The sequence below is a fragment of the Littorina saxatilis genome, linkage group LG12 (genome assembly GCF_037325665.1).
Source record: "Littorina saxatilis isolate snail1 linkage group LG12, US_GU_Lsax_2.0, whole genome shotgun sequence".
In the NCBI taxonomy this organism is placed as follows: Eukaryota; Metazoa; Mollusca; class Gastropoda; order Littorinimorpha; family Littorinidae; genus Littorina; species Littorina saxatilis.
In genome coordinates, this window is record NC_090256.1 from 16,618,172 (window position 1) to 16,625,813 (window position 7,642).

Below are 7,642 nucleotides of genomic sequence, written 5' to 3' on the forward strand. Positions count from 1 at the left end.
CAGGAGACGAGGACATTCCACAGTGTTGTTAATAGAGGTACACACAATATCAGAACTTTCATGTCCTGTGACACAACCAACTTGGTTTACCTAATTGACTGTGGCAAATGCAAAAAATGTCAGTATGTCGGCGAAACTGGACAGACACTTAAAAAACGTTTCTATGGCCACAGGCACAACATCAAACACTACAAAGATCATGCAGGACACACGGACAGTACATCAAAATATACACGAGAAGATACAATGGTCGCTAAACATTTTAATCTCCCTGGACATACACTAGCAGACATGCAATGCACAGCCATAGAAAAAATCCATGCAGAAGACATTGCTTTGAGAAAGAGAAGAGAAAGGTTCTGGAGACATCAGCTGCAGACCAATTTCCCTGACGGACTTAATGTGTTTGACTAATTGACTGTTGCTACCCTCTGTATTTGTTATTACGAGGCTGTTCGCGGATATAATGTTTGGATATTTTTCTATAATTATCCCTTTGTTGTTCGCAGCAGAGTACACAACGTCTTTTGACGCTATCAACAAGATAAACAGTGTCCTATGGCTATAAACTTATCAGCCTTGTAACATGTTAGCTCCCTGGATCGCATTCAACACCTGGAAGTATGTGTGTGTGTGCGTGTGGGAGTGAGTGTGCTCAAGTGTATGTGCTTGCAAACATATGACGTTTTACCTTTACTGCTTACTTTAGAGAGAGAGAGAGAGAGAGAGAGAGAGAGAGAGAGAGAGAGAGAGAGAGAGAGAGAGAGAGAGAGAGAGAGAGAACAATAGCAAATTTGCACGTGTTTTATCTATTTTTAGAATGACGTCATTTGTATTCTTACGTAATTTCCTTTCTGTTTTTACGTCATCGTTTGTTTTGATTCCATTACATGATTACTGAAGAAGGAGTTTTCACTCCGAAATATTTATTTCATTTTGGTGTTTGGGTGTTATTTTTTATTCTTATTCATATTCCCAGTGTTGGAGTGCACCCTGTATCCTTTGAGGATCCACCGTCATCGTTTTCTTCTTGCAATCATCGTTTTTCCTCGTTAATTCACCAAGTCTTCGCGTTGGATGCTCAGTTAGGTTGTAACTGTTTTTCTTCAAAAATGCATCCATCAGGATCCTGTGCTTTTCCAACGTGGGGTCATGGTATCAACTTAGTTTCAAAGATCACTCGTTTTGTTTCTCATATTTACTTTCTTTCCATTTGTTTGAACCATTGCATCATACCATCCGGATTTGTTATTCGATACGGCGAGTGTGGCCTACCAGATGACCTAAGGGATGAAATTCGGAAAAGCCTGGAAGCAAAGTCGTATGACATTATTCGACGAGTAATTTTGTACTACAAGTTGGAAGTTCTACGACTAGACAGGGAGCTGAAAGAAAATATTTCCTTGGCATTCCAACATCTAAGCAAGGCTAGCTATAATCAGTTTATTTCTACGCTGCAGGATAAGGAAAACAGAACACGAGAGACTTACTTTCAGCGCAAAAACAAAAAGTTGTCAGTATTGTTGCAGCCATCAGCTAAGCAAGGAGTGTGTCATGTCGGTGGCGTCAGTGCTACACCTACCGTGTCACAAACAAAAGTGTTATCACCGTCGGGAACCTCATCATCAGTTCTGTCGACGGCATCATCAGTACTGTCAACGGCATCATTGGTGATGTCACCAGCTACGTCACGGCAGTCATTCGGTGGCGTCAGTGCTACACCGACAATGTCACAAGCAAACGTGTCGTTATCAATGTCAGGAGCCTCATCCTCAGTTCTGTCGACGGCATCATCTGTGATGTTACCAGCTACGTCACGGCAGTCATTTGGTGGCATCAGTGCTACACCGACCGCGTCACAAACAAACGTGTCGTTATCACCGACAGGAGCCTCATCCTCAGTACTGTCATCGACAAGTTTACCACTAGGTCAATCATCAATAGCTGCGACACATACATGCTTGCTATCCTCAGCTGCGTCACCGCAGTGTCAGTTGTCAGCGTCGGCTTCACAGTGTCAGTCACCATTGATAAGTTCACCAGTGCACCCCATGTCATCAGATATTTATCCGCAGCCATTGACTGAGATACCTACAAAACTGTTGTCATCTGAGTCGTCTTCGGCCAGTTTGTCTTCTGGGGCAGAACCATCTCAACTTCTTTCAAGGTCATTAGCAAAAAGCTCCACTACTACCAAAGGTCCAGCAACCAATGGTGGTAAAGGTCCTAGAAAGAAGAACAGAAGATTTGTACGTCAAATGCCGCTTGAAACTGAAAAAAAGCAAGTCATAAACTTGTCTACAATAGAACTCACAGAAGAGCAGACACATGTCTTGTCGTTTGGGCCGAAGTTTTGTCCTACACCTACCAACATTAACAAGCTGCAATTGTTGGAAGATACGTATGAGGGCATGAGGAAGATTAGGCTAAAAGAATACTTTTTGCAAGAAGATACGCCAGCTCAGCTATCTACTAAACCCAAATTCTACAAAAAAACATTCTGGTGTCCCAGAACTGGGAGAGATGAAGCCCTTGACGCCTATTGTTCTTCAATACAGACTAGCGTAAAGGCGTTCAAACCAGTGCCCAACAAAAAGAGAAACATCAATAAGAAGAGTCAGGTGGCAATCCAGGAGCTGAAACAGATGGTGGATGAAAGAAAAATCCGGATTGTGCCTGCTGATAAAGGTGGAGCGGTTGTGGTTCAAGATTGCTCTGACTATACCAAGGAAGCAATGCGTCAACTCAATGATCCTACTACCTATGAAACACTATCCTCAGACCCGACAAAAGACATTGCGAAAAAATCCAATGACTTTCTGACTGATCTCAAGAACCAAGGACACATTGACAGTAATACATATAAGTGGGGATTGCTGGACACTGAAAACATAAAATGTCATACTTTTTGATCATTTGCCCAAAGTGCACAAGAGACTTGACAATCCTCCGGGACGTCCGATTGTTTCAGGCATTGGAGGTCCCACTGAACACCTGTCCAAGCTAGTGGACCACTGGCTTCAGCCAATTATTCACCAGCTTCCCTCCTTTGTGAAGGATACAACACACTTTCTCAAAATTGTAGAAGAGTGGAAAGAAACCTATGAGCCTTTGCCTGAGGATGTACTCATTGTCACTATTGATGTGGTTGGGCTGTACACTAACATTCCTCATGAGGAAGTGGGTCCTGCTATACAGGCAGCGTTGAACCAGTACGACGCAGCACCTCAGTCACCACCGCTTGATCTACTGGTCCCGATCATTGAACATGTCCTCCAAAACAACGTGTTCCAGTTTGACGGCGAAATCTACAAACAGAAGTTCGGGACAGCAATGGGAACACCTATGGCACCCACAATAGCTAACATTTTCATGGCCTGGATAGAGGAAAGAATTTTGAAAAACTCACCATGGACCATCCACAACACATGTTGGAAAAGATTCATTGATGATGTGGCGATGCTGTGGTTTCACGGAGAAGAACAACTGAACCTGTTTCTGAAGTGGATTAACACGCTGCACCCATCCATAAAGTTCACAGCCAACTACGGTGCACGCAACATCCCATACCTGGACGTGAACCTCAGCATCGCCGACAACTCCATCGTCACCGATCTTCACACCAAACCCACAGATGCCAACATGTGTCTGCCATTCAATAGCTGCCATCCAAGACATTGTACAAGGTCCATCCCCTACAGCCAGTGCCTGCGGATCAGACGAATCTGCTCTTCCGAAGAAAATTTCCAAAAGAGATCACAAGAACTGAAAGAAAAGCTCTCAAAAAGAGGCTATCCGAAGCCTTTATTGGAAGAAGCCATCAAAAAAGTAGCAGCGATACCCAGAAAAAACACACTAAACTACAAAGAACGACAACAGACAGACCGTGTGCCCATCATCATTACCCACAACCCTGCAAACCCACCTCTGTCCCAGTGGCTCAAAGACTATTTGCCCATCCTACACTCAAGCAGCAGAATGCAAAAAGCAGTCCCCCAGCCGCCAATAGTAGGTGAACGTAACTGTAGAAATCTCAGGCGTATTCTAATGCCCAGCAAAATGCCATCAAAACAGCAGAACCAGCAACAACCCGATGATCACCAGCACCAGCAACAACAACCTGGTGACCTACAACAGCAGCAGCAGCAACATGACGATCCACAGCAGAAGCAACATGAGGATCCACAGCAGCAGCAACAAGAACCTAATTACCAACATCAACAAGAACCTGATGAACAACAGCAGCAGCAGCAAGAACCTGATGACCAACAGCAGCAGCAACAAGACTCTGATGAGCAACAGCAGCAGCAACAAAAACCTGATGACCAACAGCAGCAGCAACAAGAACCTGATGACCAACAGCAGCAGCAGAGACATGAAGATCAACCGCAGCAGTGTGGTGTGTCTTCGTCTTTTGTGGGTGGTCCTTGCGTGGGGCGCGCCTCTTCACAATGCACTAGTAGCAACAATGGTGTTCACCAGAAGCCCTTTCACCAGCAAAATGGATGCCATAGGTGCAGTGGGAGGAGGTGTGTGTTGTGCGGGGGGCACTTGCAGGAGACGAGGACATTCCACAGTGTTGTTAATAGAGGTACACACAATATCAGAACTTTCATGTCCTGTGACACAACCAACTTGGTTTACCTAATTGACTGTGGCAAATGCAAAAAATGTCAGTATGTCGGCGAAACTGGACAGACACTTAAAAAACGTTTCTATGGCCACAGGCACAACATCAAACACTACAAAGATCATGCAGGACACACGGACAGTACATCAAAATATACACGAGAAGATACAATGGTCGCTAAACATTTTAATCTCCCTGGACATACACTAGCAGACATGCAATGCACAGCCATAGAAAAAATCCATGCAGAAGACATTGCTTTGAGAAAGAGAAGAGAAAGGTTCTGGAGACATCAGCTGCAGACCAATTTCCCTGACGGACTTAATGTGTTTGACTAATTGACTGTTGCTACCCTCTGTATTTGTTATTACGAGGCTGTTCGCGGATATAATGTTTGGATATTTTTCTATAATTATCCCTTTGTTGTTCGCAGCAGAGTACACAACGTCTTTTGACGCTATCAACAAGATAAACAGTGTCCTATGGCTATAAACTTATCAGCCTTGTAACATGTTAGCTCCCTGGATCGCATTCAACACCTGGAAGTATGTGTGTGTGTGCGTGTGGGAGTGAGTGTGATCAAGTGTATGTGCTTGCAAACATATGACGTTTTACCTTTACTGCTTACTTTAGAGAGAGAGAGAGAGAGAGAGAGAGAGAGAGAGAGAGAGAGAGAGAGAGAGAGAGAGAGAGAGAGAGAGAGAGAGAGAACAATAGCAAATTTGCACGTGTTTTATCTATTTTTAGAATGACGTCATTTGTATTCTTACGTAATTTCCTTTCTGTTTTTACGTCATCGTTTGTTTTGATTCCATTACATGATTACTGAAGAAGGAGTTTTCACTCCGAAATATTTATTTCATTTTGGTGTTTGGGTGTTATTTTTTATTCTTATTAAATATTAAAATTAAGAAAGAAATTGGGAAAAACATTAGCAGAGCGTGGTTTCGATCCACGGACCTCTGGGTTATGGGCCCAGCACGCTTCCACTGCCCCACTCTGCTGTCTGTACTGACAACTCTTTCAATTTAAACGCTTAGTGGACACTGTGTGGGTCAAATTGGTTTCAGAGCTGATGCAATCGGTTACGTCAGTTCGTGCCACCGCCACCGGCATTCATGGCTGTGCGATTTGAGATGCATAGTTGAGATGCATAGTTGCAGGCATAGTTAAAACGTGTTTTGTTTGTTAGTTAATTGGATGGTTAGTTGGTTGGTTGGTTGCAGGTTTTTGTTTTCATGTGTGTGTGTGTGTGTGTGTGTGTGTGTGTGTGTGTGTGTGTGTGTGTGTTTGTGTGTGCATGCCACGCGCGTGTGTCTTATTGTTTGATGACGTAACCGGCTTTTTATACAAGCTGAGACGGCTGCCAACACTGCCTACAAACTTACATGTGTTACCAGAAGAGTCCTTCTCACCCATTGAAAATGTGGGTGTGTTTCCTTCCCTTGTATCCATCCAAGATTTGTACAGTGTCTTCGTTTTGGGGTTTTGTGTTATTATATTTTCCTGTATGACGTATTATGACGTAATTGATGAGGCATAGGGTAAATATCCGTAGGGAATGCATACAGTCGATCCGCCAGTTGCCAAAACGATGTCCAATATTACTTCACTTATCGACGTGTGCCTTTGTCCTTTGTGTTTGCATGCACAGTAGTTAGAGTTTAATTTTTTTTTAATTTAAATGTTTTTGACTTGTACATTATACTGCCCACAAAACGCAGGTTTCTTCCTGATCACAACGAAATCAACGTCTTCCCATGACATCATCAAAGTAACGTCATTTGCGAGATTCAACGTCTTCGAATGACATCTTCAAAGCAACGTCCTTTGCGAGATTCAACGTCTTCGAATGACATCATCAAAGTACCGTCATTTTCGAGATTCAATGCCTTTCAATGACATCAACATGACGTAATTTGCCAGATTCAATTTTTTTTACACCCCAATTAAAAAGTCCTCCAGGAAAAAGACATATGTAGACTCCTCTAGTAAACAACCCTTTGTTGTTTTCAGAAATCTAGTATGATATTGTTTCTGTTTATTTGTCAGACATAAATCATTTAGGCCCTTCTGCACATTATTAAAAACATCCTTCTCTTTTTGGATTTTTGGCTGACGTTCGTGCGATAATTAGATCGCCCATATGTAATATAATAAAATGTATACCAGCGATTATAGCCCGGGAAAAAGACCTGGCGCGCTTTGCATTGACAATCACAAAACCACAGTTATGCTATTTGTGGATGAGTTTATGCAATTATACGACTTTGTGTCATATCGGAAATGTTAGCAAATAAACATTTTGTCGTTTTTAACTCATCTGCGTTCTGTTATGATGTGTTTGAGTATGAATGCATGCGTGTGTGTGTGTGTGTGTGTGTGTGTGTGTGTGTGTGTGTGTGTGTGTGTGTGTGTGTGTGTGTGTGTGTGTGTGTGTGTGTGTGTGTTGTTGTCTTGTCTGTCTGTTTCTTTGTAAGTGAGTGTATGTCTGCCTGAGTGTGTTTAGGATTTGTCGCACATGTGCATGTCTGTCTGTCTGTCTGTCTGTCTGTTTGTTTGTGAGTGAAAGTGTAGCTGCCTGTGTGTTGACGAGTTGTCACGTGCATGCAAACACCTGCATTAACATTGTCTTTACGTTTCAACAGTCGTCAGCATAGTTAGAGCGAATGACCCGGCGTGTCTGGTATCGCGGATGATACCAGACACCATGCAATATCACAATGTATTGACAAGTGTGTGGGGTGATTTATGACGACACTAAGTGAGTGATCAGACACCACCTGACCGCGTCAAGTGCCCTCAGAGAGGAGCCAAAGACTCACCGGGAGGGGTATACAATATCATATCATATCCTCCGCTCTCTGATAGCTATCGTAAATCATTATGGATGTCTGTCTTCCAAAACTGGAACAGTGAAAGCAGAAATGTGTAGAACATGACACGATATTGGATCGATTCCTTTTGGTGTGCATGCAGAGGGGGAAGTTAGTGTTTGGCTTCGAGACAATT